The 23,371-nt window shown below is 43.1% G+C and overlaps 4 pseudogenes; 1 reads left to right on the top strand and 3 right to left on the bottom strand.

Annotated features, from left to right (window-relative positions):
• Positions 1-11,947: 11,947 nt before the first annotated feature.
• On the top strand, positions 11,948-18,102 carry LOC129397656 (protein capicua homolog; annotated as a pseudogene).
• A 995-nt stretch (positions 18,103-19,097) lies between these two features.
• Positions 19,098-20,030, bottom strand: LOC134730308 (putative uncharacterized protein FLJ44672; annotated as a pseudogene).
• A 335-nt stretch (positions 20,031-20,365) lies between these two features.
• On the bottom strand, positions 20,366-20,912 carry LOC134730307 (putative uncharacterized protein FLJ46235; annotated as a pseudogene).
• A 687-nt stretch (positions 20,913-21,599) lies between these two features.
• LOC129397658 (putative uncharacterized protein FLJ46235) lies at positions 21,600-22,880 on the bottom strand (annotated as a pseudogene).
• Positions 22,881-23,371: the final 491 nt, after the last annotated feature.

The following is a 23,371-nucleotide window of genomic DNA, read 5'->3' as shown; positions in this document are numbered from 1 at the left end:
TAAACGTTCTTTGCATGTTTGCTAGAACTCACCTGTAAAATTGTCTGAGCAACCAAAGCCTGGTTTTTGTGTTTAGTTTTTCTTTTGTGATTGGGGAGGGGGGTTTATCGTACTGATTCAAGGTGTGAAGGTAACATCATTTTGATTTTATACATCTTCTTCAGTCCATTTAAGCATGTTACATAGCGTTGTTTGTTCTTTTCATGATATTCTTTACAGTAGTCTCCTAAATGTTCCCTCTGCTTCTGCCATGAGCCCCTACAATCTATTTCAACTCAGAAGCTATAGAGTTTGTTTAAAACATGTAACATATTATGCCACCTTTCTTACTGTAAAACATCCCATGGTTTCTCATAGTATTTATAGTAAAAGTGAAATTTTTATGATGGCTTGAGAAACTTTTCCCATTAGATGCCCAAGTGCTGGTCTGGTCTGATCTTCTCATCTTCCCTTGGGTGATTCTGTGGCAGTCACACTAGCCTCCTTGCTGTTCCACAAAAACTCCAGCATGATCCTACTTCAGGATATTTGCCATTGTTACTGCATCTGCCTGGAACCTTTTCTCCCATATAAACATAGAGATTGCTCTTGCCTGTCCTTCAAGTCTATTCTTAAATGTCCCATTCTCTGTGAAGCTTTCCTGCCCACCCTATTTAAATTACAGACTTCACTCCCAATTCCCCATCTACTTTAAGAGTCTTCATTTATCATTCCTTGACAAACTGTAAATATACATGTTCACTTTTTTATCATCTGTCTCCAAATACTGGAATGTAAAGTTCTGTAATGTCAGATATTTCTGTTTGGTTCACTGGTGTATTCTTAAAGCATATTACATACTAGGTATACTCAATGAATATTTGTTGAATAAATATCATATTGGGCTTATTCCAGAAATTCAAGCTTGTTTCAATAGTTAGAGCAATCTACAAATGTAATTCATTACATTAACTAATTAAAGGAGCTAAATCACATAACCACCACAATAATGCAGAAAAACACATTTGATACAACTCAATATTCATGTCTGCCTAACAAACATCTCATGATACTAGGAAAAGAGGAAGGGATATATTATTTTCATGTATAAAACACTAACCATTTTAGCATGCCAATACACTCAAAATTCAATGAAATTCCTATCAAAATCTTAGCATTCCTCTTAGTCCTCAACAAAGCATTTCTAAAATGTGTATAGAAGACCAAAGGGCCAAAAGAGTCAACTTCTGAAGAAGTGGAAAAAGAAAGTTGAGGAAATCTTAAAACATGTTATTGAGCTTAAAGTTGCAAAAATAAACTCATGTACCATAATTCATGAGTAGAAAAATAGACTAGTGGAATAACATAAAAATAAAAACAATGCTTACATAAAATGTTGTAACTGATTTGGATGTCATTAGAAATCAGTAAGTAAATAGATGGACAATGTAATGAAAGATGCTAGGCAAATAATGTGGTAGGGAGAATAATGGCCCTCAAAGATGCCCATGCCTAACCCTGGAACCTGTGAATATGTTACACTGAATGCAATAAAGGCTTATCAGATGTGATTAAGGATGCAAACTGAGATGGAGAGATCTTCCTGGGTTATCCAGATGGGCCCAGTCTAATCACATGAATTCTTAAAAATGGAGAACCTTTCTTAGCTGAGTCCAGAGAGAGATGTGACAATGAAAGAATGGTCAGAGAAATGTGACATTGCCAGCTTTAAAAAGAGAGAGGGGAGGCAATGAGAAAAGGAATGCTGATGTTCTCTAGAAGATAGAAAAGGCCAGGATATGGATTCTACCCTAGCCGCCATAAAGAAACATGCCTGTCGACAACTTGATTTTAGTTCACGAAAATTCATGCCTGATTTCTGACTTGTGTACACTGTAAGATGACAAGTTTGTGTTATTTTAGGTCACTTAGTTTGTAGAAATTTGTTACAGCAGTAATAGAACAAGTGGTTATCCATATGAGGCAAATTAGATTGGCTACCTATCTCCAATAGAAATCAATTCAAGGTGAAGTCCAGGAAAATACTTAAAACATTTAGATTAAAAATAAATGAGAATTTTTGTTACTTTTGGTAGGTCATAGAACCAAGAAAAACAAACATTAAGGAGGAAAAATGAACATATGGCTGCATCAAAATATAAAGCTTCTCTATTTGGATGATATCATAAGGTGACAAATCATAAACTGTAATATTTGCAAGATATATATGAGTGAATAAATATACATTTAGAATATATATGAACTCCCAAAACTCAACAGGAAAAATAAGACATAGAACAAGCAAAATGCATAAATAAAAGAAGGCAAAACAAAAATAATGACTCATAATTATATGAAAAGAAGCTCATCTGCATAGATGAGCAGATAAATGCAAATTAAAACCACCCTGAGATGCTTTTTACATCCATGAGCCTGATAAAAGTTAGAGTCTAAAAGTAATAATTAACAAATATGGGAAGTAACAGAAAATCTTGTCCATTACTGGTTAAAGTATAAGCTGATACAGCTACTTTATAGAATATTACATTATAGAATACAGTTGTGAGTATGTATATGCAGTGACTCAGCATCTTCATTGCTAGTATGTACTCAAGAGAAACTTACAGGAGTGGACTAGGAAGTAAATACAAAATGATTACAACATTGTTTGTTATATCAAAAAATAAAAAAGACACCCAATTTTCCAGCAAAAAAAAAAAGTAAAAATAAATCCTGGTGTATTCTAACAATGGCATAATATATAGCCATTAAAATAAATCAACTATTACTGTACATATGAATGTAAGTATCAGCAAAACATATTGTTTAGTGAAAAAGTAAGAAGCTGAAGAAGAATATATACAATATGGTTACATTTATATGAAGTCCAAAAACTTGCAAAATAAAGAAATGTATTTAGAAATAGATTCACATGTGAGAAAACTAGAAGAAAATTAATGAAAGGATAAAAGGGATAGCAGTAATTCTGAGTAGTTGAGGGGATTTCAATTGGAAAAAAATAGTATCATATTCTTTAAGTCAGGTAGTGGGTATTAGCATTTGTTTTACCATCGTTCTTTATTCTTATAGCTACATTATATATTTTCTATGTATTTAATGTATTTTTGCATAATTAAATATTATGCAATAAAAATGAGAAAACAAAAAAGTAGAAAATGATAAATTACAATAAAGAAATGGAGAAAAAATTACAATCTAGTTGAGTAATGGTATATTACATAGCTATTTTCTTAAGTAGATGTATGTACATGATGTATGCACGATTGTACATACATGTTCTTAATTATATATAAATATATGTACATATTTTTAATACAAAATACTAAACAAAGTACACCAAAATATTAGCTCCTATGTTAGTGAGATAATGTTTTGTTTTTTTGTATTTTAAGTTTTACATAGTAGGTGTATTTGTCTGTTTTCATACTGCTATAAAGAACTGCCCAAGACTGGGTAATTTATAAAGGAAAGAAGTTTAATTGGCTCACAGTTCAGCACAGCTTGGGAGGCCTCAGGAAATCTACAATCATGGCGGAAGACAAAGAGGAAGCAAGCCAGCTTCTTCGAAAGGCAGCATGAAGAAGTGCCGAGCAAAGGGGAAAGAATCCCTTATAAAACCATCAAATCTCGTGAGAACTCACTATCACAAGAACAGCACAGGGGAAACTGCCCCCATGATTCAATTACCTCCACCTGGTCTCTCCCTTGACCTGTGGGGATTATGGGGGCTATGGGGATTACAATTCAAGATGAGATTCAGGTGGGGATACAAAGCCTAACCATATCAGTAGGCATGTGTTGAATTTTAAACTCAGAGAAAAATACTAGTGTTTTTATAGGATTCTTACTAAAGAAAAACCAGAAAGTAATAAACCATCTACGCTAAGACATAAAATTCAGTTGTTTAGTTACAAGATAGAATGTGGCCTTGTAAGAAAGCAAATTAACTTCTAACATCCAAAGCCTTAGAGAAGATTCAAGTGACTGACGGATCTTAAACAGAGCTATTATTACAACTCAAACTGCAGTAAAATATCCTCAGCAACATAGATGTGTGTGTTTCACTAGTCAGAGCAATACAAATTTAATGAAACTCCATTGGTGGTGTTTTTAATCAGACAATTTCTGAAGATGTCCTGGCTTATTCATAGATGCAAGCCAAATCTCTAGAAGAGTACCATAATAAGAAAAAAAAGAATACAGGCAATTGAGAGCTGTTCCAAAGTTTAGGGAGTTTTTGTAAGGAATTAATAAATAAAAATGTTCTTGAAAGAGAGAAATTAATATGCAGTTCATACTGCCAGAATTGCAGGCAATTTATCAAACTCCCCTAATCCTCCAAAATCGCTATTTTTTTTTGACACACGCTTTACAGTACAGAAGAAAATGTCTCCGGCAATAAATCACAAAGTTAAAATTACCTAGTCTACAATTAACTAGACAGTGATGGTAAATCTTTTTCTACCAAAAGAAAGAAATGTCTTGTCTATTCAGGTTCTGCTCTACTTAAAAGTTTTCCTTGTTGGCGAGCAAGTGGTTAGAAAATCATATTTTATACGTACATTCAGCTTAACTATCATTCAGCTCAGGAAGATGACTCAGGGCCTTATCCATACCTTCAAGTTTGCTCTTAGCAAGTAATTGTTTCAGTATCTGTATCAAAAATGGCTTAAGTCTGCAACATGTTTCTGAATGATTAACAAGGTGATAGTCAGTTCTTCATTGAATCCTGGATGCTTTATTTTTCTTAATAAGAGGAATTCATATGGATCAGCTAGAAAAAAATTAAGAGGAAAATCACATGGAAAGTTATATATTATATATCTATTATACATATAATATTATATATCTATAATATTATATATCTATTATATATTATATATCTATAATATTATATATCTATTATATATAATATATATCTATAATATTATATATCTATTATATATAATATATATCTATAATATTATATATCTATTATATATATTATATATCTATAATATTATATATCTATTATATATATTATATATCTATAATATTATATATCTATTATATATATTATATATCTATAATATTATATATCTATTATATATATTATATATCTATAATATTATATATCTATTATATATATTATATATCTATAATATTATATATCTATTATATATATTATATATCTATTATATAATATATATCTATTATATATAATATTATATATTGTATATCTATTACATATATTATATAATATATCTATTATATATAATATATTATATATCTATTATATATATATAATATATTATATATCTATTATATATATATATTATATATTATATATCATTTCCAAATTCCCCAGCGTTCATATTTGTCAGTGCAAGTAAAGAGCCTTAGTGCTGATGAGGTTTGAGGTATGACCATTTGGCCAGAATTTATGAACTCTACATGTCGCTTGATGTGTGCTTCAGGGTACATTTTTTTTTTTTGAGACGGAGTCTTGCTCTGTCGCCCAGGCTGGAGTGCAGCGGTGCGATCTCAGCTCACCGCAAGCTCCGTCTCCCGGGTTCACGCCATTCTCCTGCCTGAGCCTCCTGAGTAGCTGGGACTACAGGCGCCCGCCACTATGCCCTGCTAACTTTTTGTATTTTTAGTACAGACGGGGTTTCACCGTGTTAGCCAGGATGGTCTCGATCTCCTGACCTCGTGATCCACCCGCCTCGGCCTCCCAAAGTGCTGGAATTACAGGTGTGAGCCACCACGCCCGGCCAGGGTACACTTTTAAGCAGAGACACTACTTTGAAGGTCATAAAAAATATAATAAGAGATAAGACTAATTTCCTTTAATAATAATAAAATCCTTTAATAAAAATATAAAGGAATAATATAATAATTTTCTTTAATAAAATATAATAAGAGATAAGGCTAATTTCCTTTAATAAAATATAGTAACTACATACCAACAGAATTCCAAAAAAAGAAATGGAGAGGAAGGGAGCATGGGTCATTAATCTTGTCAAAAATATAAAATTATATACGAGGAATTCCTAGAAACTGTTTTCCTTGTCTGCGGCCATTGTGCTGCTGCTACACAACTACCGCAAGCAGCCCTTCACGCCCTCCTCCCAGTACAAAGCTAATTGACTTGTGAGAAATGTTAAGCTTGAAAGAGTCAGCATCGCTGCACTTGTTTTTTATTCTACTCTGACATTAGAATAATCCTTGAGTGGGGGAAAGGTTAAAACCCCCCCTGGATAAGTGTTACTAATTAATGATGATTGCTTTAAACAATGTTTGGATAATTTTTCCTTGTCCCTTGGCATAAACTTGATAAATAACTGAGAAGTGAGAAGGAGATTAGTGTGTTGATTAAATTCCATTCAGGTACTTAAAGTTCGCTCCAAAAATTTAGCTATTTATAAATTGTCATGCATTGTTAATGTATAAGAGATGTAGATTTCATTTATCTTTGGTGGAGCGAGATGAAGCAGTGAATCATTGAAGACTGAAAGAAAGAAAAAGGTCTTTTCCCTTTTCTTTAAGAAGCATCATTAGTTAAAAACATGTTAGTTGATACCAGAGAACTATATTTAAAGGGACAGCAATAAGCAAATTGATTACTCTGGTGATTATTGGAGTGACATTGCCTTTTAGTTGTACTTTCACAAAAATTCACAATATTTGCCAAAGTCAAGTTTTCCATTACACTATTAATTTGTCATTCTTTTGTTTATATAGTCAATATCTCTATCTCAATTGGATCTATCTCAACTGCTTCTAAACAAGCCACCATAGTCTCTCCCATTTCAACAATCTCTTCCAAGTACCATTTCATTTCTTCTTCTCATATTTTTGAAAACTTTTGAAAAACTACCTATTTTCCTCCTCCATTTCTTGTTCATTCCATTCTAGTGGACATGGAATCTGTTCCTCCTCCAAAACGGAATTTGGTAACCCTTAAATTACCAAACCCAAAACAATATGTTGTTTTTATCTTTACCTCTCTGTGGCATTTAATGATAAGACCACTACTTTCTTCTCTTTTACCCTTCTTTCTTGAATTCAGTCAAACAACGTACTTACATTTTTCGTCTTATTCTCCATCTTAGAAACCACCTCAGCTTTCTCCATTCAGCCATAAAATTGTGCTTTTCCTCAAAGATTAACCTGCCTCTCCTCTCACTCTATTCTATCTCTGTTAGCTAATTTTATTTGTGCACATTGCTTATACTGGGCATTATATACACATATGCATGTGTGTACATGTGCACACACACACTGTATGTGGACATGTATATATATATGTGTGTGTGTATATATATAGTATATATATAAATTACAATAAAATAAAGGTGGCATTTTAAATTAGTGGAAATTACCCTGATTTGATCACTACACATTCTATACATGTAAAGAAATATCACTCTGTATCCCAAGAATATGTACAATTATGGTTTGCCAAATGAAAAAGTTCATACTTTGAAAAATTTTAGATAAATATCAAACTTTCTCTGAAACTGTAACTGTAAAATGTAAAAAACAGTAATTGCTATATTGCTTATTTCTGAGTAGAAGAATATGAGACATTTCCCTAATCATTATGTGTAATTACAATTACATATATATGTTTATATATTACATACGTATATATATATGTAATTGTAATTACACATAATGATTAGGGAAATGTCTCATATTCTATATATATAGACAGAAAGAGAGAAAATATATGAGGGAGAGAAAGAATCTTTCCATCTCCTTTGAGTTCCACGGTGTTGAGAGTCAGGACAACTACAATTGCTTCATCATGCCTGCTTGCAATTATAGGGCTTTTGAACCATTTGTTCCCTCCTTAGATATCCTCATTTTTTTCAGATTCTTGCTTAGAAGTCACTCCTCCGTGGACCTCCTCTGACATATTAAACATTGCAGTCCATTATAAGCTGCAAGAGGACAGGGATTTTTGCCTGTTTTATTCCCTACTGTATCACCAGGGGCTACAGCAATATCTGACAAACAGTGGGCATGTAATGAATATGTGTTAAGTGAAGTAATAAATTCAATCAAATCACATCACCTGTTTAAAGCACTTCATTGGCTTCACATTGCACTTAGAATAAAGAGAAATTCTTTTTATACAATATAAGTTCCTGCAGAATGCAGACACTTTCTACTTCTCCAGCCTCTTTTCAACTCCTCTCCTACTAGCTTCTGTATTTAAGCCACATTAGACCTTTCTTCAGTTTTTTATATAGACTTTGTTGCATCACACCTCAGAGATTCTGTACATGTTCTTCCTCCTGCCTAGAAAGGATCGTCCCTCCACTTTCGCCAACTAATCCCTGCTCAACTTTTCATCTCAGCAGGAGGCCCATTCTCTTTGGCAATCCTCTGGCCTCCAGCACATTTGTTATATACTCACATGTCAACATGTACTTCGTACAGCATGTAACACAATTGCACTTTTATATTTTAACAAATTATATTTCCCATATTGAACTGTAAGTCTCCTGAAAGGAGGAATTTTGTTCTTGCTCATCATCAACTTTTTCAACATCCGGTGCACCATTTAGAACTTAGATGTAGTCAATACAGGTTTGTGGAATGAAAGAGGAAAAGAAAGAATTAATATTCCTTTAAATTAGGATGGCAAAGATCGTATATAGAAAATTGGCTAAGTTGTGGTCCATTCATCTTTGCTCCCAATTAAGGAGCACAGCTATGAAAAGGAAGGCTTCAAATTAATAACCAATAGATTTTTTTAAAAAAGAAAACTGACCAGGTACCGTGGCTTATGTCTGTAATATCAGCATGTTGGGAGGCCAAGGCAGGATTACTTGAGCCCAGAAATTCCAGACCAGCCTGAGAATTTGGCAAAACTCTGTCTCTACAAAAAATACAAAAATTAGCCAAGTTTGGTGGCATGTGCCTGTAGTACCAGCTACTTGGGAGGCTGAGGTGGAAGAATAGCTTGAGTCTGGGAGGTCAAGGCTGCAATGAGCTGTGATCACACCACTGCACTCAAGCCTGGGTGGTAGAGTAAGACCCTGTCTCAAAAAAAAAAAAAAAAAAAAGAAAAATCACTAAGCAAAATAAGACACGTGAAGGATCATGTCAAAGGTAAGAAAAATTAGGGGAACGTTAAAAGCTTTCTTCCCAAGCCACTAAATCAACTTGACTAACAAAATTACCACTTGATTTAGCATTAGAAAATTACATTACATATCAAACATAAACCCATTAATCAAATACTAAAGAAATTTCTGTGTTAAATGGTATAATGTTAGCTTATGCCAGAGCTGACCTTGAAAGATTGTTCAAATATGGCTCAGTGTGATTGAAAGTTCTGTGTATATGTTTTTGGAAAGATCCAACAGCAACACCTTAGTGTATGTTTTTGAAATAAAATGTGTCTGAGTAGCAGCAAAGTTATTCTCAAATTTCCATTTTATAGCTGGAGATGTTATACCGTGACATATATGATAGGACCCAATATGGATTAATCCCTTTTAGAAGTCAATCAGGAAGAGGGGAGCAGTTAAAACAGTTGCTTGGTTTACAAACATTAGAACAATTTTCTTATTCACACCATCTGATTATTGTATTTTATTTTTTCCCCAATGTTTAGACTACACAATGAGTTAAGAATGATAAAAATAAGCTCACCAATATACTATGTACATATTTACCAAAATCTGTGCATGCTTATACATATAAACACAGCTGATAATGTATTAGTTAGGCTCATTTGTAATTTTTGTCACTATAGACCAGTTTTTTATTTAAATTGAAGATTAGTATACATTTTAAATGATTAGTCAAAATAAAAAATCTAAAATGTGCTCTAAATACCTCTTAGGTCAGAAAAAAAAAAAAGTCAAAAGCTAGAACATAGAGAAATTAAGAAATGCCCTAAATTTCTAATCTGACAAAAATTCATACGAGATTGAAATATTTTAATGGAAAATAGAACACAACTAATCATTGAAGAAATTATAGAAAGGAAACAAAATAAACAGATTATATGGAGTATTTTTAGAAGATAAGTAAATAAATTAATATACTAGGAAAAAACAAGGGAAATATAATTGATAAATAAATACAGGTAAGAGTTCTTTTGAAATAATGATAAAAGAGAAAATCTCTGTCAAAACTAAAAGGAAAGATGCATAAATATATAAATAAATGATAAAACGATGTTGCATACATATACGACTTTTTCAGAATCAAAAAATTTAAATTTCTGTAATAAAATTTAAATGTTTATAAATTTAAAAAACTAGAAGAAAGAATGTTGACTGTTCACAATACAAATAAATGACAAATATTTGAGGTGATGGATATGCTAATTATCCTTATTTGATCATTGGACATTGTATACATGTATCAAAATATCACTCTGTATCACATGAATATGTACAATTATTTGTCTCAAAAACAAACAAACAAAAGATAATGGGAGAATGTTGAAAACTCAGAGAGAAGAGCAACTCTCACAGATAGGGATCCAGATAACATTAGCAGCTGATTTCTCGGCAGAAACCTTGAAGGCCAGTAGGCAGTGGATTATATATTTAAAATAATGAAGAAACCTGTCAATTGAGAAATCTATAGCTGGAAAACTTATCCTTCAAAAATGAGGGAGAAATTAAGACATTTCCGGATTTTTTTTTAAAACTGAAAAAAAATCCATTTATCCCTGAATTTGCCATTCAAGAAGTGTTAAGTCCTTCAGGTTGAAATAAATGAACTCTAGGCAATAACTATATAAGTAAATAAGCAAGCTGTATGAATATACAAAGCTCTCTGGTAAAGGTAAATACATAAACCAACATAAAAACAGTCCTATTGTAATTTTGGTTTGTAACTCTGCTTTTTATTTTCTACATAATTTAAAAGGCAAATGTATAAAATGTAATTGTAAATCTGTTAGCTGGTATGCAATGAATAAAGATATAATCTGTTACATCAATAACATAAAAAGAGTAGAGCTATATGTATAGCAATAGAATTTTGGTATGTGATTGAACTTAAGTTGAAATAAATTCAAATTAAAATGTTGTAACTCTAGGATGTTATATGTAATTCTCATAGTAACCAAAAAAAGAAATATACATATAATATAAACAAAAGGAAATGAGACTAGAAACAAAATGTGTCACTACAAAAAAATCAACTAAAGATAAAAGGAAATAATTGAGAAAATGGCAAAAATCAGCAAGTCTGACGTATTAAAACTTTCCATGCTACATAAATCTGAAAACTCTATTTCACATAAAACTGGAGCTGAAAGAGACAAATATTTACCTATAAAGTTAAAAGTTATATAGGGAACAAACACTAATTTTTTTTAGAAAAAATTCTAAAAAGAGTAAAAATATGCCTTATACTACCTCAATTTCATGTTTTACAGCTCTGGGAAAGTAGAAAATAAAATGTTCTGTTAGCATGAATCTCTCTGTGCCCCCCAAAAACCCTATGGATTGCATCATTATTACCTAAAAAGTCTATTGTCAAATGCAGCAGAGTGATATTTTTTACAAGGTAGATATTAATTTTAGATATGGAATAATATTGGTGATTTCAATTTTATAACACTGGGTTAAGATGAAAGAATGAGAAGATAAAGGTCCCTCAGCAATATAACTCACAAACATGTTCAGAAGCAGTAAGAAGTTACATTAATTATCTTTTGAAAGTCAATAATCTACATCTTTAATGTGTGCATATAGCATAGCTAATGTACTATCGCTGGGTCCATTTATTCAATGAATAATTGCCGCTATGTGTCAGACATTTTTCTAGGCCTAGGAATGGATACATAAGTGAACAAAGCAAAGATTCTGGTTCTTGTAGAGTTTCCATTAAAAGACCATTTACTAAAACTTTTCTTCCCCCAAATTATAAAATCTGTAAGATGATTTAACAACATGTATAAAAGTCATTGTGGGCCACGCACGGTGGCTCATACCAGGTGTGGTGACTCATAGCACTCTGTCACCCAGGCTGGAGTGCAGTGGCACAATCTCTGCTCACTGCAACCTCTGCCTCCTGGGTACAAGCGATTCTCCTGCCTCAGCTTTCTGAGTAGCAAGGACTACAGGTGCACACCATCACGCCTGGCTAATTTTTGTACTATTAGTACAGACGGAGTTTCACCATGTTGGCCAGGCTGGTCTCGAACTCCTGACCTCAAATGATCCGTCTACCTCAGCCTCCCAAAGTGCTGGAATTACAGATGTGAGCCACAATGCCCGGCCTTATTTTCTACAACTTTGGTAACTTTAGCATATACCCCAAATCTGTAAGACATAATATTATAATTCAAATGCAACTCATGGCTTCTCATTGTACTCCTTCTCTAGCTTTTGAATTATTTATTCTAATACCAGTTTTAATTCTGACACAAAAGCATGGGAGTTCTAATCAAAATCCAACCTTTTATCATAAAAACTATGAAGAAATTATGAGTAGAACTTAAAAAGGAAAATAGGCCTATTAATTAGATTTGTCTTTGTAGCATTTAACTCTATAATAAATAACATAATATTTTATGTCTATGAGTACCCAACAAAGCCTCCAGCTTCTATTTAGATATAAAATGTAAAAGTCACTACTGGATCCACAAGCAAGACTATGGTAAAGAAATTTCTCCAACTAACCAGCTTCTTTTACATGATGTTACATGTTTCTTTTGTTTTTTCATTTTGGCAAATATTGATTGTCATCTTCGTGTTTGTCTATGTCCTAAGTGCTGGGATACAGAATCTGAAAAGATGGACACAGGACCTGCCTTCAAGTTCACTCTTTTTTTTTTTTTTTTTTTTTTTTTGAGATGGAGTTTTGCTCTTGTCGCCCAGGCTGGAGTGTAATGGTGAGATCTCGGCTCACTGCAAACTCCACCTCCAGGGTTCAAGTGATTCTCCTGCCTCAGCCTCCCAAGTAGCTGGGATTACAGGTCCCAGCCACCACGCCTAGCTATTTTTTGTATTTTTAGTAGAGATAGCATTTCATCATGTTGGTCAGGCTGGTCTCGAACTCCTGACCTCAGGTAGTCGACCCACCTCGGCCTCCCACAGTGCTGAGATTACAGGCATGAGCCACCATGCCCTGCTAGGAGTTCACGCTTTAGTTGGGGAAAATATACAATAAGCAAGCCAATTTTTAAAAAGAGAACTGCAATTAGAGTTAAATGCTACAAAGACAATCTCACAGGAAGATGGGATGTAGAATGATAAGGCTCTCAGAATAGTAAGAGAAACTATTGCTTCTTACGATGTTTGTCTTTCTTTGTATCAGTGCTCAGCTGAGTCTGCAGTGCTTCAGAGGCAGCTTTCATTTTATAAAAATCTATGATTTCTCCTTCCAGTTGTTTTTTCTCTTCCTCGAGCTTCCTTATCTCCTCCTGTTGAATCATTTTAAGATGCTCGAACTTGTCCTGCAGCTGTGAAACCAATGTGCAGTTGTGACACCAAAGCAGTGGCTGAACACCCAAAAGAATATGCTTTTTTCTGATTATCAAACAAACCCAAATCATCACAGTAGAGCACGATCTTAATAACAATCTCAAAAACTCAGGAGTAAACACTCAGATATGGAATTTTTCTTTTCTTTCTTTTTTCCTTTTATAAGATGGAGTCTCATTCTGTTGCCCAGGCTGGAGTGCACTGGTGTGATCTCAGCTCACTGCAACCTCCATCTCCCAGTTCAAGTGATTCTCCTGCCTCAGCCTCTTGAGTAGCTGGGACTACAGGCATGCACCACCACTACAGGCGTGTGCCACCACACCTGGCTAATTTTTGTATTTTTAGTAGAGATAGGGTTTTGCCATGTTGGCCAGGCTGGTCTCGAACTCCTGACCTCAGGTGATCCTCCCGCTTTGGCCTCCCAAAGACTTTTTTTTTTTTTTTAATATAGAGACAAGTTCTCAGTACGTTGCCCAGGCTGGTCTCTAACTCCTGAGCTCAAGTGATCCTCCCACCTCAGCTTCCCAAAGTGCTGGGACTGACTGGATGCAGTGGCTCATGCTTGTAAACTCAGCACTTTGGGAGGCCAAGGTGGGAGGATCTCTTGAGCCCAGGAGTTCAAGACCAGACTGGGTGATATAACACAATAGTAAACTTCAACAGGAGAGAGAATCTGTAAACTTGAATATAGATCTTCTGAAATTATCCAGTCAGAGGACAAAGAAAAAAAGATTAAAAAAGAGAAAAGAAGGCTGGGCGTGGTGGCTCAAGCCTGTAATCCCAACACTTTGGGAGGCCGAGGCAGGCAGATTAAGAGGTCAGGAGTTCAAGACCAGCCTGACCAACATGACAAAACCCCATCTCTACTAAAAATACAAAAATTAGCCGGGTGTGGTGGCACACACCTGTAGTCCCAGCTACTTGGGAGGCTGAGGCAGGAGAATCGCTTGAACCCAGGAGGCGGAGGTTGGAGTGCAATGTGAGCCAAGACCACACATTGCATTCCAGCCTGGGTGACAGAGCACAACTCTGTCTCAAAAAAAAAGAAAAAAGAAAAAAAAAGAGACAGAGAAAAGAAAGCCAACAAGACACCATTAGGCAAACCATTGTCAGGTTATGGGAGTTTGAGAAGGAAAGTAGAGAAAGGAGAAGAAAGCTTATTTAAAGAATGGCTGAAAACTGCCTAAATCATGGGAAAGATTTAGACATCTAAATCCATGAAGCTTAAAGATTCCGAAAGAGGTTCAAACCAAATAGATACTCACCAAGTCACAATATAATCAAATAGTCAAAAGTTAAAGAAACTTTGCAGGTCAGGACAGAATCGAATAATACATTCAAAGTGCTGAAAGAAAAAAACTGCCAGCAACTAATACTATGTCTGAGAAAGCTGTCCTTCAGAAAGAAAGAAGAAATAACGAGTTTCCTCGACAAACAAAGCTGAGGGCATTCAGGACCACTAGGTCTACCTTAAAAAAATGCTTAAGGGAGTTTTTCAAGTAAAAATGAATGAAGTTGGGAGCGGTGGCTCATACCTGTAATCCCATTTTGGGAGGCTGAGGTGGGTGGATCACCTGAGGTCGGGAGGTCAAGACCAGCCTGGCCAACATGGCAAAACCCCACCTCCAGTAAAAATACAAAAAATTAGCCAGGTATGAAGGCCACTGAGATCGTGCCACTGCACTCCAGCCTGGGTGACAAGAGTCAAACTACATTTCAAAAACAAAAAAACAAACAAAAAAAAACAAAACTTGAGGCCTGGCGTTCTGCTCCTCTCCAACCTCCCCTTCTCTGGGCCCAAGCCACCTTGGCTGAGGAGGGGCAAGGAGTTGTGAGCCCCTGCCAGGGACCCCCTGCCCAGACCAAGTACTCGGCCCCCAGGCCTGCGTTCAGTGAGGCCTCCCGTGGCATCAGCATGTTTGTGTGGAGGAATGTGGAAGGTCACTCTGCGGCCGTGTTCCCCTGGTACTCCATCCCCTTCCTCACCCCTCCCTGCAGCCACACGAGGCCCAGCAAACTGCCAGTCACTCAGTGGCCTCCAACCAGAGAAAACAACCTGCCAAGTTGGCAGCTGTTGCTCATGAGCGTCCACCAGGTGGGACAGGGAGTGTTGACCCTGGGCGGCCCCCTGGAGCCACCTGCCCTGAAAGCCCAGGGCCCGCAACCCCACACACTTTGGGGGTGGTGGAACCTGGTAAAAGCTCACCTCCCACCATGGAGGAGGAGCCCTGTGCCCCTCAGGGGAGTCCCTGCTGGACAGTGAGACAGAGAATGACCATGATGATGCTTTCCTCTCCATCATGTCTCCTGACACCCAGTTGCCTCTACCACTCAGATGATGTCAGGCCCAGTCCCTCAGTGCCCTGCACAAGGAACAGGACTCATCTTCTGAGAAGGATGGACGCAGCCCCAACAAATGGGACAAGGACCACATCCGGTGGCCCATGAGTGGCGGTCATGATCTTCAGCAAGCGGCACCAGGCCCTGGTGTGGCGCACCAGGGTCACCCCAACCAGGACAACCGGACTGTCAGCCAGATGCTGAGCAAGCGGTGGTACACCCTGGGGCCCATTGAGATGCAGAAATACGACCTGGCCTTCCAGGTGAAGGTGGCCCACTTGCAACAAGGACCGAAAGAAGTCCAGCTCAGAGGCCAAGCCCACAAGCCAGGGGCTAGCAGGAGTGTAACAAGGGCTTGTGGGAGCGGAGCATATCAGAGACGGGCACTGCCACTGCCCCTGGGGTGTCCTCTGAACTCCTGTCAGTTGCAGCCCAAACACTCCAGAGCTCAGATACCAAGAAGCAGCTTCTGTGGGGCAGAATGGCTGCACACAGTCAGGGAACCTGGCTCAGCCTGGCCCAAGCCTTCTCCCACAGCGGGGTACACAGCCTGGACGGCAGGGAAATAGACCGTCAGGCACTACGGGAACTGACACAGGTGGTGTCTGGCACTGCATCATACTCTGGCCCAAAGTCTTCTACTCAGTATGGAGCTCCAGGCCACTTTGCAGCCCCTGGTGAGGGAGGTGACCAGTGGGCAGCCCTGCTGCTGCCCACCTGAGCTGCTCATTCCCAGCACATGGCCAGTGAGGACATAGCAAGTGATGAGGAGCACACAGTCATCCATGAGGAGGAGGGGGTGATGATGTCATTGCTGATGATGGCTTTAGCACCACTGACACCGATCTCAAGTTCAAGGAGTGGGTGACCGACTGAGAATGGGGACAACTCTGGGGAGGAGCCAGAGGGCAACAAGTGCTTTGGTGGGAAGGTATTTGCACCTGTCATTCCTTCCTCCTTTACTCCTGCCGCCCCTTGCTGGATCCTGAGCCCCCAGGGTCCCCCGATCCACCTGCAGCTTTTGGCAAAGTCTATGGTCCCACCCTGTCCTCCTCCTACACATACTCGGATGTTCCTCCTCAACCTTGGCACCCACCTCCTTACTGGGCCCAGGAGCCTTCAAAGCCCAGGAGTCTGGTCAAGGCAGCAGAGCGGGCCCCCTACGGCCACTACCCCTGGGGATGGGGGCCCAGGGATGCCTTCCAAGGTGACCTGTTTCCTCCCAATGGATCCTGCCACCTTCTGGTGCAAGAGACCTGAAAGTGTGGGCGACCTGGAGCTACCAGTCTCCTCAGTCATCAGGGTCCCTCCCAACACTAAGGCTTTCCTAGGCAGGAGCTGGGCTGAGCCACACGGGGGGCAGAGCCTGAAGAGAAACTGACTGGGCTTTCGGGGTCGGGGCAGAGGGAACCCCACGGACATGGATCCGACACTGGAGGACCCCACCACACCCAAATGCAAGATGAGAAGATGCTCCAGCTGCAGTCCAAAGCCCAACACCCCCAAGTGTGCCATGTGTGATGGGGACAGCTTCCCCTTTGCCTGTACAGGTGGAGAAGCCGAGGACAGGCTCAGGGAACCGGAGACCGAGAAGGCGCTGTCCTCTTCACTGCACGTGCCCTGGACCAGTGCCGGCCCTGATCAAGCAGCTCTTCCAGGCCCACTGCTTCTTCCTGTCCACTAGGCCACAGCCGCCCTCCAGGCCCACTATGCACACATCTTCCCCTCCAAGGTTTGTTCTGCCCCTGCCCTGACTCCCAGCCCTGTGGGGGTCCTGACCGCACCTCACCTGGCTCAGACTCTTGACGCTGCCCTGGCTGCCTCACCACTGCCTCTGCCCGAGAGTCACGTGAGGCTGAGAGTAGGGGCAGGGGCAGCAGTGATGCCAGTTGGGGGGCGGTCCAGTGGGAGGAGCCTCAGCCTCGCGGGCTGCTCCGTGGGACTGATGACTGCATGATCTTCTGGGCACCTCACGGATCTTCAACTGCAGGTGAAACGGATGATGGTGGTGGGTGCAGGGCCGCTGGGAGCTGCTGCATGGTTCCCAGAGGTTGGACTGGGGCAGGTGCCAACTGAAGCTGCTGGGGCAGCATGGGCAGGATGTTCTGCACACAAACCTTGGAGAAGAAGATGTGTGCATAGTGGGTCCACTGCTGCTGCCCCTGCCCTGACTCCCAGCCCTGCCTGACCCCACCTCAACCTGCTCAGGCTCTGGCGCAACCCTGGCTGCCCTGCCACTGCCTCTGCCCCAGAGTTGGGGCCTTGACAGCCTGGTTGGAAGGGGACACCCCAGCCCTGCCCCAACACCTGGGGGTCTCCATAACTACCACAGGCAGGTGGGCAACCCCAAAGATCCCAGGACTCACAGTACCCCCTGAGAACATGGAAAGTATGTGGGGGTAGCAATGGAGGGCAGGATGGTTATCTTCTCCCAGGTAAAGCCATTTAATCCTTTCAGTTTGGGATGGAGTAAGGCCTGCCTCTTTTTTTTTTTTTTTTTTTTTTTGAGACCGAGTCTTGCTCTGTCGCCCAGGCTGGAGTGCAGTGGTGCGATCTTGGCTCACTGCAACCTCTTCCCGCCGGGTTCACGCCATTCTCCTGCCTCAGCCTTCCAGGTAGCTAGGGTTACAGGTGCACGCTACCACGTCTGGCTAATTTTTGTATTTTTAGTACACATGGGGCTTCATCATCTTGGCCAGGCTGATTTCGATCTCCTGACATCGTGATCTGCCTGCCTCCCCCTCCCAAAGTGCTGGGATTACAGGCATGAGCCACGACGCCTGGCCAAGGCGTGCTCCTCTTATCTATACCCCCTACCCCTGCAGCTGTGCCGGGTGAAAGCTGGGCAGTTTCCCTCCTCCGAGCCCCTGTACGTACCATGAATTGTGGGACCTTCAGAACTTTTCACTTTTCGGAAAATAGCTCCTGCTGGGGCTGCAAGATGGAGTGTGAAGAGGGCCTTGGGCCACAGGGAGGCGCCTGTGGACTAGGGGGAGTTCATGCACCCCTTCTTTCCCCAGAGGGGCTGGACTCAGGTGAGTATGGGGGTGGGGGCTCCTGCACTTCGACACAGGCAGCGGGAGGGTTTTCTCCCCATTCCCTCTGCACTCCCAACTTGAGCTATACTTTTTAAGAAAGTGATTCACCCTGCCTTTGCCCCCTTCCCCAGAACAGAACACGTTGATCATGGGCGATATTTTTCATCGTGCCAAAAAGTTGCCATGACCGTCATTAAACCTGTTTAACACCAAATAATAAGGAAAATAAAATAAAAAATTCGGGCATGGTGCAGAAACTCACTCCAAATAAATTACCTACCAAAATATATAATGGTGGAAATATTCCAAAATTCAATATTTTGGGATTTATACACAAAAGATAAACAAATTAGAGGCCAAGAGGCTGCCGGAAGGGAAAAACGGGGCCTGGAAAGGCCGTTGTGAGGAATGAGCTGGGCCTAAAGAGGCCACTGGCAGGCAGTAGCTGGACCTGCCGAAGTGGCCGAAAGGCAGGAGCTTTGGACTGGGGAGGCCGCAGTGAGGCGAGAGCTAGCTGGGCGTGGAGAGTCCGCTGTGAGGCCGAGGCCAAGGCCGGGCCCGTGCAGGCCTTCGAGAGGCAGGAGGCCGGGCCTGCAAAGGCCAACTGGAGATCAAGTTCTGCGCCTGAAGAGGCTGCCAAAAGTCAAAAGCGGGGCCTGGGAAGGCCGCCGACAGCCATGAGCTGGGCTGGGCCGAAAGAGGCCACTGGGAGGCAGGAGGAGCTGGGCCTGGAGAGGCTGACTCGAGGAAGTTTTGCACCTGGAGAGGCCGCCGAGAGGATGGAGCTGGGCCCGGGGAGGCCGACTTGCTGCTCTTCCAGGCCCACTTCCAGGCCGACTTGAGGACGACTTGGGCCTGCAGAGGCCGCCGGGAGGCCCAAGCTGGGCCTAGAGGAGCCCACCGACCGGAGGCCGTTTGGGGCCTGCAGATGCCATCAGAGGGCAGGAGCTGAGCCTGGAGAGGCCACCGTGAGGCCTGAGCTGGGCCTGGGGAGCTTGGCTTAGGGAAGTTGTGGGCCTACCAGGGCCGCTGGGAGCTGGGCAGGAGCTGAGTCCAAAGACGTTGTTGGGACCTGGAGTCGGCCCAGAGTCCGGCCCGGAGATGCAGCCGGGAGGAAGAGCTGGGCCCGGAGAGGACGCCGGGAGGCTGCAAGTGGGTCTGAGAGGCCAACTTGAGGAGGCCTGGCCTCCGCCTCCCACATGGCCCAGCTGTTCCTCCTGGCTGCATCTCCTGCCTCCCAGCAAACAAGCTCTTTTGGCTCAGCTCCTGCCTGCATTTGTAGACCCCGAAGTTTCTGCAACCAAGCTCTTCAGACCCACATCCCTTCTCCCAGTGACTGAACAGTGCCAGCTCCGGCTGGAGAAGGGCATCTGCAGACCCCGCTGTTGCCTCCCAGGGGAGTCTCCAGGCCCAGCTCTCGCCCCACCGCGACCTCCCGGGCCCAAGTCCCTCCCAGCAGCCCGCGTGCGACCCTGCTCCTCCCTCACGGTGGCCTGTTGAGGCAGGGGCTCACGCTGACCTCTCTCAGCATGGGAGGGGCTGGTGTGAGGCAAGGGGCTCACGCTGACCTCTGTCCACGTGGGAGGGGCCGGTGTGAGGCAAGGGCTCACAGTGACCTCTCTCAGCGTGGGAGGAGCCAGTGTGAGGCAGGGGCTCACGCCTATCGGCAGGGTGCCAGAGGCATGAGTTGGGCATCAACAGGCCACCATGAGGGAGGAGCTGGGCTGCACGCGGGCTGCTGGGAGGCAGGCAAGGACTTGGCCCCGGGAGGCCGCCATGGGGGCAAGAGCTGGGCCTGGAGAGGCACCTGGGAGGCAAGGGCGGGGCCTGCAGAGGCTGTTCTCCAACCAGTGCTAGGCCTGTACAGGCCACCAGGAGGCAGGAAGTGGGCCCTCAGAGCTTGCCTGGAGAAAGTTCGGGGCCTAGAAAGGCGGTTGGGAGCTGGGCAGGAGTTGAGCCAAAAGAGCTTGCTTACTTGCTGGGAGGCAGGGCCGGGAGAGGCCGACTTCAGGACAACTTGGGCCTGCAGCAGTCACCGGGAGGCCCAAGCTTGGCGTGGAGGAGCCCACCGACCAGAGACCATTTGGGGCCTGGAGATGCCATCGGAGGGCAGGAGCTCATCCTGGAGAGGCCACCATGAGGTCTGACCTGGGCCTGGGGAGCTTGGCTTGAGGAAGCTGTGGGCCAACCAAGGCCGCCAGGAGATGGATAGGCACTGAGTCCAAAGAGGTTGTTGAGAGGCAGCAGTCGGGCCTGGAGACGCAACCAGGAAGAAGAGCTGGGCCCAGAGAGGACGCCCGGAGGGTGCAAGTGGGTCTGGAGAGGCTGACTTGAGGAGGTTCTGGTCCCGGAGAGGCCGCTGGAAGGGAAAAATTGGGCCTGGAAAGGCTGTTGTGAGGAATGAGCCCCATGAGCCTGAAGAGGCCACTGGCAGGCGGGAGCTGGGCCTGCCGAAGCGGCCGAGAGGCAGGAGCTTTGGACTCGGGAGGCCGCAGTGAGGCAACAGCTAGCTGGGCGTGGAGAGTCCGCTGTGAGGCAGAGGCTGGGCCTGTGCAGGCCTTCGGGAGTCAGGAGGCTGGGCCTTGTCGAGGCCTGCAGAGGCCACCGAAAGTCAAAAGCGGGGCTTGGGAAGGCCACCGGGAGGCATGAGCTGGGCTGGGCCGAAAGAGGCCACTGGGAGGCAGGAGGAGCTGGGCCTGGAGAGGCTGCCGAAAGGCAGGAGCTTCGCCTGAGGATGCCACAGTGAGACACCATCTCAGTCTGGAGGGTCCACTGTGAGGCAGAGGCTGGCCTGTAGAGTCCGACAGTAGACAGAAGTTGGGCAAAAGGCTGATTTGAGGAAGTTTTGGGCTTCAAGAGTCAGCCACGAGGCAGGCACTAGGCCTGGAAATGGCCCGACAGTCATGAGTTGGGCCTAAATGGGCCACTGTGAGGGAGGAGCTGTGCCTGTTGAGGCTGCTGGCAGGCAGGCAGAAATTTGGCCTGGGGCAGCTGCCATGAGGCAAGAGTTGGGCCTGGAAAAAGCCCCTGGGAGACAAGAGCAGGGCCTGCAGAGGCTGTTCTCAAGTCAAAGCTGGGCCTGTTCATGCCACCGGGAAGAAGAAGGTGGGTCTGGAGAGTTTGACTTGAGGAAGTTTTGGGCCTACATTGGCCGCCATGAGCTGGACAGGAACTGGGCCAAAAAAGGCTGTTGTGAGGCAGCAGTTGTGCCTGTAGACTCAGCCAAGAGGAAGAGGTGGGCCTGGAGAAGCCCCCATGAGGCAGAGTTTGGGCCTGTAGACACTGACAGGAGGCAGGAGCTGGGCCTGGAGAGGTCAACTTGAGGAGATTTTGGGCCTTCATAGCCCACCAGGAGGCAGTAGTTGGGACTAGAGAGTCTGACTTGAGTAAGTTTTGGGCCCAGCGATGACGTCCTGGGACAGGAGTTGGGCCTGGAGAGGCCACCGTGAGGCATAAGCTGGATGTAGAGAGGCCAGTGTGAGGCAAGACCTGGGCCTGTCTAGGCTGTTGGGAGACAGGCAGGAATCTGGCCAGGGAAGGTTGCCATGAGACAAAAGTTGGGCCTGGAAAGGCCCCTGTGAAGCATGAGCTTGGCTTAAAGAGGCCACTGGGTGGCAGGAGCTGGGTGTGTAGAAGCTGCTGAAAGGTTGGGAGCTTGGCTTGGGGGGGTCCACAGTGAGGCAGATGCTGGGCGTGAAGAATCTGCTGTGAGGCAGATGTTGGGACTGTAGAGGCCGACGGGAGGTAGAGGCTGGGCCTGGAGGGGCCACCAAGATGCAGGAGTTGGGCCTGGAGAGGCTGCAAAGAAGCATGAGCTGGGCCTGGTGAGGTCAACTTGAGAAAGTTCAGGGCCTGGAGAGAAGGCTGGGAGGCAGGAGCTGGATCTAAAGAGGCCATTGTAACGATGGAGCTGTGCCTGTGGAGGCTGTTGTGAGGCAGTAGCCTCATCTGCGGAGACTGCCGTGAGGTAGGGTATGGGCCTAAATAGGCCATTGTGAGTCATGAGCTTGGTCTGTAGAGGCTGACTGGAGAAAGTTCTGGGCCTGGAGAGGCTGCCGGGAGGTAGGAGCTTGGCCAAAAGATGTAAGCACACTTGCATTTATTAGGCACTTTATTTCCATTATTCCACTGTAATATATAATAAAATAATTATAGAACTCACCATAATGTAGAATCAGTGGGCGTGTTAAGCTTGTTTTCCTGCAACTGGATGGTCCCACCTGAGCGTGATGGGAGAAAGTGACAGATCAATAGGTATTAGATTCTCATAAGGACAGCGCAACCTAGATCCCTCACATGCACGGTTCACAACAGGGTGCGTTCTCCTATGAGAATCTAATGCTGCTGCTCATCTGAGAAGGTGGAGCTCAGGCGGGAATGTGAGCAAAGGGGAGTGGCTGTAAATACAGACGAAGCTTCCCTCACTCCCTCACTCGATACCACTCACCTGCTGCTGTGTGGCTCCTTGCGGCTCCATGGCTCAGAGGTTGGGGACCCCTGCTCCAGTGCATCCAAAACGACCCTTCCCACACCAGTCTTCAC

The sequence above is a fragment of the Pan paniscus genome, chromosome 3 (assembly GCF_029289425.2).
Source record: "Pan paniscus chromosome 3, NHGRI_mPanPan1-v2.0_pri, whole genome shotgun sequence".
NCBI classification, from domain to species: domain Eukaryota; kingdom Metazoa; phylum Chordata; class Mammalia; order Primates; family Hominidae; genus Pan; species Pan paniscus.
The sequence above is the reverse complement of the archived record's forward strand: the minus strand, read 5'-3'. Positions and strand labels throughout refer to the sequence as shown.